The 12362-nt window shown below is 40.1% G+C and overlaps 1 protein-coding gene across 3 annotated transcripts in view; it reads right to left on the bottom strand.

Moving 5' to 3' along the window:
• sipa1l3 (signal-induced proliferation-associated 1 like 3) overlaps positions 1-12362 on the bottom strand; it is a 75740-nt gene that overhangs the window by 38059 nt on the left and 25319 nt on the right. For all 3 annotated transcript variants that reach the window (XM_056375116.1, XM_056375117.1, XM_056375115.1), the window contains exon 2: positions 1642-1733. The gene's annotated coding sequence lies outside the window, so the exon portion shown is untranslated. The remainder of the gene's footprint in view (positions 1-1641; positions 1734-12362) is intronic.

Raw genomic sequence — 12362 nt, forward strand, 5'->3', positions numbered from 1 at the left:
TCGCTTTTCATTTATCACAGGATGTCACAGGCAGACCTGTTCACTGCTCAAGGACATTTGAAGAAGGTAGAGACTTGCCTTCAGTGGGGTCATGAACCTCAGATGTCTAGTTGAATAAAGGCCTCTCTAACCTAAAGCAATCAAGGGTTTAACAATCAGCTGTACTGAATAATGGGAAGTCATCGTTCTCACTGTGTTTCTACATGTCGTTTCATGCTAAAACAAATGTATTGGACTATGAATTGGAAAAAAAAAGACATTTGATGAAGTCACTCTTGGAAATTTTGATGAGCAATGTTCTTATGTTTTTATGTTATGTTTTGTTTAAAATATTATATCTAATATTGTATATTAGTAATACAATAAAATATTGTAATATCAACTGTTTACTGACATAGAAGACTACAGACAGTACCACAGAAATTATTCACATTTGAGAAGCTGAAACCAGACAATTTCCAACATATTCTCTTATAAAACGACTTCCCACTAAATGACATTGATCATTTTTCTGTTGTTTCTGTCATATCTGACCAATGTATGCTTTATGCCCAACCACATTCTAATTTCCCTCTTTTATAACTTTCTGTCAGGATCAGTAATGCCACTGATTACCATAAACATTTGTCCGCTGAAACAATTGCAATAATCTAAATATTTAGTTGATGTGTAAGAGAATCCCAGACATCCATGTTCGAAGATACTAGGATCACTAAATACATATTGTTATAATACCAAAGAAATCAAGGAACTCAGAGTAAAAAAGAATAAAACAAAAGTATTTCACTGTTTGTGACCATCACAAAATAGCTTGAATTAGCAAATAGATCAGAGACAGGTCGAAGTGCTTCCTGGAGCCAACAAAACAAAAGTTCAGTAAATGCTGCTGATAACAACACATTCATGACAACAACTGGAATGAAACTAAAGAAAGTAATAGCCAACTGTTTTTTATAATAGAATTATCATGGGACACATCAGAGTGCATTGTGGGAGCTACTGTTTAGTTGGATATTGTGTTTCCTGACAGTGGCTACTGGTGAATCTCTCCTTTTTGGAAGCAGAGAACATCTGAGGTGACCTGCTTTTTACCATCACAACAAAATGCAAATGAGGAAGTGCTTTAACTACAAAACAGCAGGGCAGACAGCTCATCCCTATACTGCAGAGAAATATTCAGGTCGTCAAGTCAATTAGTCTTTTATCACGTCTTTGAATCTGACCTTTCTGAGAACCAAACACTCTGCAAGTGAAACAAGTTATAAGCAAAATAGAGGAAATGAATCTCATATCAAGAAAGTGGTAAAACAAGTTTGTTACTTAATTAAAAGACTGAACACGTAACACATTCCTACCACCTATACACACATACGCAATCAAAAGCAGTGAGCTTACATTCTGGCACTAGCAGACAAATATAAAGACTTGCAGATTTTAGTGATTAGCAGAAAAATGTTTAAAGTAAAAGTATCAAAACAGTCCATAAAGATGGATCACACACCAGCCCAAAACAAAAGTTTGGCTTAAAGTCATGTTTCAGTCTGCCAAGTCCATACCACGAAACCTCAGATCACAATTAGCCATAATTAAAATGCACACACACAAAAACGCACACAATAATACAGTATGTACTAAGGTTACCTTATTCTGGCTTCAGCTGTGCCTGTGCAGATGAAGCAGGTGTGGCGAGGTTTGACGTCACTGTGCAGGGAGGGAAGGCTCCGTATTTTACTCTGCAGGAAAAGAGAAAGGAACATGTTGTTAAAGTGACATCTTTTCAAGTTTTGTATATGATGCATAACAGGCGCACGTGACATAGAAAATCACTTTTTTCATATGCTCATCTCTGCAATTGAGCCACATCAATGTTTTTAACCTTTTCTATTTCACATAATCTGTGTGTGGCAGTAATGATTGAGGGTGTGTGTGTGTGTTTCAGCAGAGCAGCTGTAATCACTTCCACGCTCGTCATCACACATACATCTATTGTGTGAGAGTTGTCTGAACAAAGACGCCTGAGGCGGTCTATCTGTACTGTAAACACGTCTGCATACACACAGACTGGCTTGAACACAAACAGAGGTAAAAACACCACTTTTGCTTCGGCAAAAACTGATGTTTTAATATCAGCTTAGATACTGAATCAGAAATAATGTGCACAAAAAACAAAAGCAGCTGAACCTCAACAGGCGGAAGTATTCAAACACAAACTCCTGTGCTCCTGAGAGTTTCTCTCCATCAACCTCCGCTTCAACTGCTGCCTCTTCCTCAGCTCCCATCTCCATCTTCCAGCTCTTTCTTCAGCATGGACAGATGGAAACACAGAGGACGAGTGGAGTCAAAGTGAAGGAGACTGCACTATGATTAGAGGTCGAGGGGCCTGAGAGCAGAGGGTGGGGGGGGGTTCTTCAAATTCAAGTAGGACATAAAGAGCGGGTGAAGTGGGGCCAGAGCAGGGGGCGGGTGGGAATCAGCAGACATAATGTCCTGAGGGGGAGGCCCATAACTGTCTGACAAATACAGTTCTAATCAATACCAATCAATCAGAGTCCACTTATCCTGCCATGGCTTGGATAATAACACTGTCTTTAGCAGAGGGGGAGAGCAGGGGTGGACAAGGGTCAGTGATTGTGCAAGTGTCTATTTTTCTATAGCAAAGCGTCAGTTCTTAACAAAGCCAGCAGCGTCAGCGAGGATTTAAAGCTCAGGTTTCACTCCACTGCCCTGAAAATGAAATTAAACTACAAGTGAAAACTTCCCAACCATGGCAGAGTTCGCAACACAGACCCCAGCATAAGCCTGAAAGTAATTATAGCTGCCTGTCCGTATACAGCGTCTGTGTGCATGAACTGTGTGCAGCCGTTATCACACATACACTCAAGGACACATATCACATAAGTGAGATCAAACCGAGCCAAGCAAACACAAGCACCCACTTACAGCTGTAAGGGTTAGTTAACTGACAGAAAATTAATTGGCAATGGTATTTATACTAAAATAATTTGTTGAAAATTCTCAAAAATTTGCTGTCCCATTCTTCTCAAATATGAGGATTTACTTAATATATTTTGGAGTGTGAGATATTCAAATATTTGAAGATGTTACCTTGGAGTGTGGGAAATTTTAACAGGCATTTTTGAAAAACTATTTTCCTAATCAGTGTGCCAAAATTCAAAACTTTTTACCATACAGTTCTAGTGGCTGCCATAGACTCACATGGCATAAGTAATAGTTTAAAGAAGCTGAAAAAGAAAAGGCACGCTTTGCTGCCTGGCCTCCAAATAACACATTAAAAGTACATTACAGTCTGTTATAAACCACTAATTAAATGTTTGTGTACTGTACTGTTTATAAATGCTAAACACAGGGATCAAGGAGTCAGTTTTCTACCAAATTTCTGACCAAAACGTGTGCCATTCAGACAGAAGTAGTGACGAACGAGAGAGCAAATGTAATAACACCGCTACTTCTCTGGAGATTTGACGCATCAAGATGCAACTGGTGTGTGGATGCACATAGAAAACAATGGGTGTTTTGATGTACATTTCAGCATTAACAGGTTTCCACAGAAGCCAGCAGCCACACGACTTACGAGTCCCAGCCACAAATGACAAGGGTAAAGTGCTCAGAAGCTCAACAACAACAGCGAAGGGACTCATAGCTGGTAAACCACACAAAACACACACACCAAAAATACAATCTCACAAACTGCCACTGCAGGTTGAATCATCACCTTTGTGACACAAAGTCAGCTTAAAATGTTTTGGTGTGAGGATCAGAGTGCTGGTATCTGTGGCACTGCTGCTATCCCTGAAGAATCCCTGAGCTCTGCTTTTTTCCAGCCATTTTCTTCCGTCAACAAAACATTTCTGTGAAAGGTGGATCTGTCATGGTATGAACCCCCCCCCCCCCCCTAAAGTCCTCTGGGTCCGAAGAATGCTTGTATCACAGTAAAGGTCTCAAAACACACTGCAGAGAAGTTCGACGGAGGATTCACGAACACCAGGATGAAGACAAACGACCTGTGTGGCTCCACAGACACCACATCTAAACATCAGGGAACACTGACGCGAAGCAGTGGAGAGAGCGCAGAGATCAGACGTCCACACATGGCTGCTGGAAAGTCGAATTGTGAGACTGAGACTCTGGTTAAATCTCAATTGTATGTTATGTATTTAGTAGTGGAGTCTAACTGTCACACAGCCAGAACAGAGTTGGCTCAGTCCCTCTGTGTGTGTGTGTGTGTGTGTGTGTGTGTGTGTGTGTGTGTGTGTGTGTGTGTGTGTGTGTGTGTATACATACAATATGTTTTCAGGGCAGTAGGACCAAGAGTTCAGCATAAATTATTCTATAAATACATAAATTCATCTGCTATCTCATTACAGTAGAAGCGCTTCCACCACTGATGGGATAAAAAGAGAGTCTGTATGTGTGTCTGCAGGCGTGTCTGTGCCTTCACCATTGCTGGTATTATGTTGTGATTAAGATGGGATTACTGTCACATCTCAGATGCATGAATATTTCAGAGCATTTGCTGTGTCAGTACTCCTCCAGAGCTCAGCCTACTGAAGTTTTTCCCTCACACTGTGTGATGAAAGCAGCAAGCTCACATTGCTACTCCTCTATTTTCAAATCTGGGCATCAAGTAAATGCATGCATGAAGTCAACGCACACAAACTTGCAAAGATTTTGCCATATGTGTCAAATTTTTCCCAAGTGTGTTAAGACCTTCATGAGTTTTCCGAGAGTCAGTGTACTTCTAGAGAACTGACTGCTGGTATCCAAGCCTGTAAATTTAGCCTTAACTTAACATTAAACCTATAAATCTCTTCAAATGTCCATTTCTAAAACAATAAACACACATCGAAGTTGAAATACAGAATTAGTGATGTCACGAGAACCGATACTGAAAATGTGACGATACTTATTTTTCTACAGTACCATAGGTACCGAAGGAACCATAGATGTTGTAGATGTTGTCCCTGACTCTTCAGGGACTGATGGGCAGTACAATAACCCTACAAGCGTTGGAAGCAACACTTGGAAGTGTGGGTGCTGCAACAGGTCTGCCATGAATATGAATGAATGAATTAATTAATTGAACAACAACTTTTAATAATTAATTAAATATTTCAGTCATTTGTGAAGCAAAGTTAGCAATAAAACCCAATCATTCCCTGATTTTAGCTTCTGCTTTTTTGACAGTTTTCTGACATTTTAAAGACTGAACAATCAATCAATCAGTAAATAATCAGCAGATTAATCGATATATAATGAAAAACATAGCTGAAGCTGATTTAAATCTCCACTTCTTTTTTGGGGGGAAAAAATTAGCAATTCAACAAGAAAAAAAAAGAAAAAGAAAAAATGTCTCCTTGTCTGCTTTAAAGAAACCTCATTCCCACCTCGAGCACCTCCAGAAAAACACAAGCTAGAGCCCTCGTAAAAATCCGTGTCCTGATCTAAACATTTAGGACCCAGTTTGGATTAACGAGCACGAGCAAATATCCACGCATGAAAACCTGAATCACCACTGCAGTCATTTAATCTTGAAGTTTTATCTTGTTCAAGTTTGCAGAGTGTTAAGAAAAATAAGGCAGCCTCTGTTCACGATACAAAAACATGAACTGTTTTCTTTTTTAAGGTGAAATTATCACTGAAACTGTGCGGTTCAATATAAACCCCCACTCGTTCTCTAAATACTGTTATTCATATATATATATATATATATATATATATATATATATATATATATATATATATATTTTTTTTACATGCTGAAGCCTGCTGCAGGAGAGGGAGAAAACCCCCTGCAGAGAGGGGTGGGCAGCCCCATTCACTCTCCAACACTGGGGGGGTGGAGACTGCCACACTTTCATCCTTTTCACTTTTCACATCTCCATTCCTCTGCACGCCCCTCGGTCTTCCCCCACGATTCTCGCCACCTCATCTCATTCGAATTGTAATGAAGCAGTGCTGACAAAAACACACACCCTGGTTTGCTTCGTTCCTCACAAGTGAACGACACGTGGCTCTGTCCTGCTGTGTAGATCTTCATTAACATGAAATCAGGATGGAGTGGGAGTGTCGCATGAGGGTAAACCACTGGAGAAGCAGCACAATGAAACCAGACTGTTTGCTCTAAAGTCTCCCCATGTACAGTATAAATAAATCAAGCTGAAAGTTGCTCTGATTGATCAGCAGCTGATCGATATGAGTGAAGACATTTTAAAAATGAGACTGATGATCAGTCGATTCCAATGTTCCACAATGAATTTGCAAAGTAAGCATGCACTGACTGCACTATCTGATTCCCATCAAACACTATATCATTACTGTGTTGCGACTTTCAACAAACACCATGTTTACTGCCATCCGTCAAAACTGATTCAGCTGTCAGGACCAACGGTGCAATGGTTTTCAGTTTTTGCTGAAATCATAACATTACTGCCTATGGTGGGCTAGAGAAAACTTCTTTAAGTACATAGGTGTTTGTTTATTATTGTCATTATTATTTCTAAGTCTAATTTTTTTTAAATTATAACTGGCTAAGAAACTGATGATTGCACCGTGTTAATGATATTCCAAACTGAGCTTCCTCCACACAAACAAAAACAATAAACTAACTCAAACTCAGGCATTTAAATGTGAAGAAAAATGAGTGAAGTCCACTGGCTGTGCGCTTTAACTCTGGCCAACATAAGAGGAAAATACAGTGATGAAGTCATATGCAATACACAGAGCTCCTTTCACTAAAACCACTTGGAAATGCTGCGGTAGCTGTTCGATCGCTATGCTGGCGCTGGTTGCCATAGGAACGGGAAGGTGCACCAACCAGAAGATGTATGATGTAGGCGTTAGGCCGCAGGCGATCAGGACACACAACCTGAGAGCGGAGCAGTGAATAATAAGACACAGCACAATAATGCACGTAACATGGCCAGCAGTTGGTCACCTTGTAGCCTGATGCACACACAGCATGTGCTCTAAACTTTAAGCTCTTTAAAATGTGCAGCAGTGGATCTTTTAATTCTTTGATTTTACTTTCCTGTCTGTAAAATGTCCACCCAACTGTCCTCAGATCTGCCCCTTTTCCCCCTGTGGTTTAATCAGTCTGTCCATCTCCCCTCGCTGTGTCTCTGCAGGCTACTCTTGACCACGTGCCATGCGAGCATCAAAGCAAGTTTGAATGGGCTCTAAACTCCTAAAAGACATGAAAAAGGATTAGGGCTGTAAAAGTGCACTCATCAGCAGACTTCCAGCATCTGTTACTTGTTTTTGTTTCCATAGCATACTACAGTCTAGCAAATTCCCTGTATTTTCTATAGATGGTCATCTTAGACACTATCTATGCTGAATTAACCAGCCGTATGCCAAGCTCCAGAGCCAGCTGTAATGAGAGGCTTTTCTATTACATCTGCGGAGCTTGAACTTGGTGACAGTGTAAGTAAGGATTAGCAGAGGAGTTTACAGGGTGAACGTTACTGTACGGCTCTAAGTTTATTATTGGTGAGGCAACCACAAAAACCTCCTCTGACCTTCCTAAACAACGACTTTATACATATCTAAGAAAAGGCCTGAACTCAGTGCTGTTCAGTCTGACAAGAGATGCAACAATCGGTGTATTGAAAGAATATTAATTGGCAACCATTTTTATAATCAAATAATCATTTTAGTAAATTTTAAGTAAGAATATTTGCTGTCTATAGCTTCTCAAATGTGAGGATTTGATGCTTTTCTTTGTCACAAATGATAATAAACTGAATATTTTTCAGTTTTGGGCTGTCGGTCAGACAAAACAGGACACTTGAAGATGTCACTTTGGTCTGTGGGAAATTATAACAGGCATCTTTCACTTTTCACTGTCATTTTATACACACAACGATAAATCAGTTAATCGCAAAAATAATCTGAAGCTTGATCGATAAGATAGTTGTAGCCCTAATGAATACATATAATGTTGTATAAATCTTCACAGTGTGAAGTGTCCTAGACAGCTGCTGTAAATGAGAATGAATTCTTAGAGAGCACGTTTACTACATATCACATACGAAAAGGGCGCCACACAGACATTTTCTCTCACACAGCCATTCTCTCGGCTCATCAAGGCATATCACCCAGCATCAGGTGGCTGGCAGCAAGCATCTACGATTACCATCTCGATTTTATCAGCTAGCTGCTACCTGTTACAGCTACTAGAGACCAGGCCCGCATCTTGTAAAGCAAACTGCATTCCTGTGCAGTGACATGCAGGTCGGACACAAGACCAGCTGAAATTAACTCATCAGCTTCGATGATTCTTTGATCCAAACTGAGGCCAGAAGGCACATTCCTGACAAGACTTGCATGTGTTTTTCTGCAGTAAAGGGGACAGCGTGCAGAAGATTAAGTTGTAATTCAACACTTAAACAATCCTATAGGTTTTCAAACCGAGGGCCAATGTTGACGATTCGCTCAATATATCCATTTTTAGCTTGTTGGAAAGCATCAACGACAGGTTACACGACACAAACGGTACAGAAATAAAGATTATAATAAAGATACTAAACTGACGGCTCACGATGCAAAAACATATGGAAGAGAGACATTAAGGAAGCTACGCGCCCTCAGACCTGCTCTTGGTCTCGGCCTCAATTGCCATGGCCGCATGTGCGCAGCAGCAGCAGCGGATCCTCGGGGTGACTTACACCGTCACAGCTGTTGCAGCTCCCACAGAGACGTCTCAGGGGAGAACGGCGGGCTACTGCTGCTCCACACTGATTAACCCGAGGGCGTGCACAGGGACCAGTGAGGAAAACACTCGCTCGCATGCACATTTACACAAACACACACATACACAGAAGCAGGGCTGCATGTTCACAACAGCATTTGGGATTACGTAAAACTTAAGTATAATATTCATTCAATAATTCAGTAGTATTCATCAGTATTTATCATGTTTACTCCTGTTTTTATTTTTGAATCAATTACTGTCTAAGCAAAAAATTCATTAGCTTTATTTTATCACTTTGCTTAGAGGATTTAATTACTGTGCTACTGTCTGGTACCTTCATTTTTAGTGGCTGTGTATCTGTGAATCATTTGGATGAAACTTAGAGTAGTCAAAATAAAAGATTTTATCTCACTACTGTAGCTCACTAATCAGCAAATCAAAACCACCCAAATACCTGGAGCTCTAGTCAATAAACTGTCTTTACAATTTTACTATTACTACTACTGATTATGCAGTACTGGTAGTAGCATTACATGTACAGTACATCTGTTATGACTACTGTGATAATATACAAATTATAATGCATTTACACTTTTGCAGTGATAAATGTTAAGACTAATACACAGCTTACTAACCCCATCTAACATATTGGATGATTCGCATTACACTTGACCAGAAATATACAGAATTTAATTTCGTAAGCTAAATGTACTTTAATTAGTCAAAATTGACTATATTATATGTAGGTTAAGAACTGACTGAGGCACAATAAAGGCAGTTCAATAAAAGGATTTCCCAATAGGAGGAGCATCCATGAGCTCTGTACCTAGACACTGCTCCCTTCAGCTGGATGGAAAGCAAAGACTTTACTGATATGATTAATCATTACAGACAACACTATATAAAAAACAAATGATCAAGCCTTGTATAGAGACAGCTGAGCAAGCACGCCTGCCGTTGCACTATATCAGTGACACATGCTTTTATAATTAGTAATAACGGTGGAATCGTGTTTGCTCACCTGTCAAGAAGATGACAGCTCTGAAAGCAGTCTGTGAGAGCAATTCAAGTATAGTAAATACATCTGTCATATACAATCTGTCCAACACAATAGTGATGAGCTGGCATTCCCCCTTTGTACTCAACAAGTGCAGCTTGGCAGAGCAAGAGCGGACAGAAACTGTGTGATGTGGCAGAAACAGCAGATTAGCAATTTGCGCTGCGGTTTCCAAACACTCACCTCCAAGAGGAGAGGACAGCAGAGACAGATTTTCTCAAATTAGCCTGAAATATCTTGACCATTTATAAAGCTGCATGCTGTAATTTGGTTGCACTCCAAGGTTAGCTACAGTGCTCCCAAGAAAAATCAGCCCGCCGATTGTTATTAAGGGGTTAGTAATCACTGGTCCATTATCATAATCTCTCACAAATCCTATAAACACACACACAAAAAAATGAAAAGCAAGTCATCAGAGCAGCAGAGGATCTACTCAGGATACAATCATTTTACTGCCTGCAGGTAACAAATCACAATCTCTTTCCAAGCCCAGATCAAGGGGCTGACACAGAGGGAGGGCAGACATGTTTGCAGCTGCTGTGTTTTGCACATTACTTTGTCAATATTTCCTATAATTTGAGGTTTCGAAGAGTTATGTTTTCTGTGAACTTGGGATTCCCGCAGGCATATTTATAATGATTCTCAATGCTTTTTCTCACATTTTGGATGGTACATAGTATTGAAAAGGGTTATAATGTCTTGATTGGTGAGCTTTAAAAGTGCTGGTAGGAAAATTTCATTCACCTTAGGACAAAGTCAGACTACCCTTTTCTCCTCTCTTACCAGTCTTTATGCTAAACTAACTGGCTGCTGCCTTTAGCTTCGTGTTTAACAGATCGACATGAAAGTGATATTAATCTTCCCATCTAACTCTCAGCAAGAAAGTGATACAGGCAAAGATCCTTTTCTAAGGACAAGATTTAACACCAATGCATTTAAGATGTTTTGTTTATTTGGTAATAATCTATTTCACAGGTTTTTAAATTCCTAATAATATCCAAATATTTTCCAAGCAAATTTCCTGGGAAGAAGTGTGTAAGTTTGAAAAATGTGAAATTTGACTACAGATGAATTCAATAAAACACGAAGAATGTTTATTTTGTTAAATAAAAGGAGGATTTTAAACTGTAGAAAAATAGTTTATATACTTCAAATTACTGTATGGAAAATGCATTATTTCAGTCTGCCATGTATGATCTCAGGTATTTATTTTTTTACAATAATGCCTTCACACAGGAAGCGGGGGCAGGAGTGCGTCGACGTATAAGAGTGTGTGAGCTGCTGGTTATTTCAAGGTTCTTCCTGTAACCGAATCAGAGCAGTGACAGACTAATGAGGCTAAATGATGATGAGGCTTCAGGAAGAGGAGGCCTCCAGCAGCGAGAAGAGAAGATGTGTCAAACAGCTGGAAGCGAGTCAGGGCTTTCCTCCGGAAGCTTTACTTTTATAGAAACACTATATCTGGCAGAGAAAAGCTTGTCATCTATAACATCCACCGGGAGCCACGTTTAACTGCTGTGCGACAGAAAAAAGTTTTTAAGTTGCGTACTGATGATCATGTGATGAGGAAATTGCCTCCTTCACAGGGAGGTCTGAAGTCAGGGTTAACGGCTTGGCCTCAGGTCCTTGTTCTACCCTGCAGCTCTCAGCAACATCGCTGAGATATATACTGTGCTGCCACAGTCTACTGGTGCAAACAGATGTAGGCTCTCATTCAACAGCCTCGAACACGCCCCGCAATCAGACTCCCAGCTGAGCAACAGACTTAAGAGTCCATCTCACTACTTCCAGTGACTGGATCAGCGAGGGTCAAGCACGGGGTAAGCTTCAATCAAAAAATTCCTAAAGCACATTCCTCCATGCACCTCACTAAAAACAGATTATTTAATCAGTGCAGACGCAGAAATGAGCCAAAAAGGGTATTTAAGGCTAAGAACGGGATCTGGCAGCATTCAAGAATTACCTAAGAAAAAAAAAGAAAAAGAAAAACACAGACCACTGCAAAACTGTCAATGTTTCCTCACTTCAGACAAGAGGGAACAGTGTTAACGGATCACACTGTACTGACCTGTGGCATTATGTTTCCTTCTACAGATACCAGACTAGAGGGTCAGCTACAGCGCTCAATGACTCTTCAACATGAGCATTTGGGCCGACTTTAGAACTGAACAATCTGTCGATTAATTGACTGATAGCAAATTTATCACACTGAGGTACTGACCACACAACAAGGGCGCTAGGGTGAGTAAAGCCAGGGACCTCTTGCTCTAATCATGTCATATAGTTGAAACCATAATCACAAGCAGCCAAATAGGAAAAACCGTTAATTTTAGCATCCGACTTCTAATTCTGAGTTTGTGATGTCAGGACTTTCTGACAAAAACAACATCTCCCACTTGGTGAGAAGAACAACCGTCAACAAACTGCTGACAGAAAAGGCTGCACCACCGCTGACAGTTACATTAAATTAAAATACAATATTAACAATAATACAATAAACTGAGCCAATAGGCTAACCACCTTATCCTGGATCACGTCAGTAACAATTCTTCCGACATTGACTGAAAGCAGCATTTGTCATTTCTCTTCTCT

This window comes from Seriola aureovittata, chromosome 4, assembly GCF_021018895.1.
Source record: "Seriola aureovittata isolate HTS-2021-v1 ecotype China chromosome 4, ASM2101889v1, whole genome shotgun sequence".
In the NCBI taxonomy this organism is placed as follows: Eukaryota; Metazoa; Chordata; class Actinopteri; order Carangiformes; family Carangidae; genus Seriola; species Seriola aureovittata.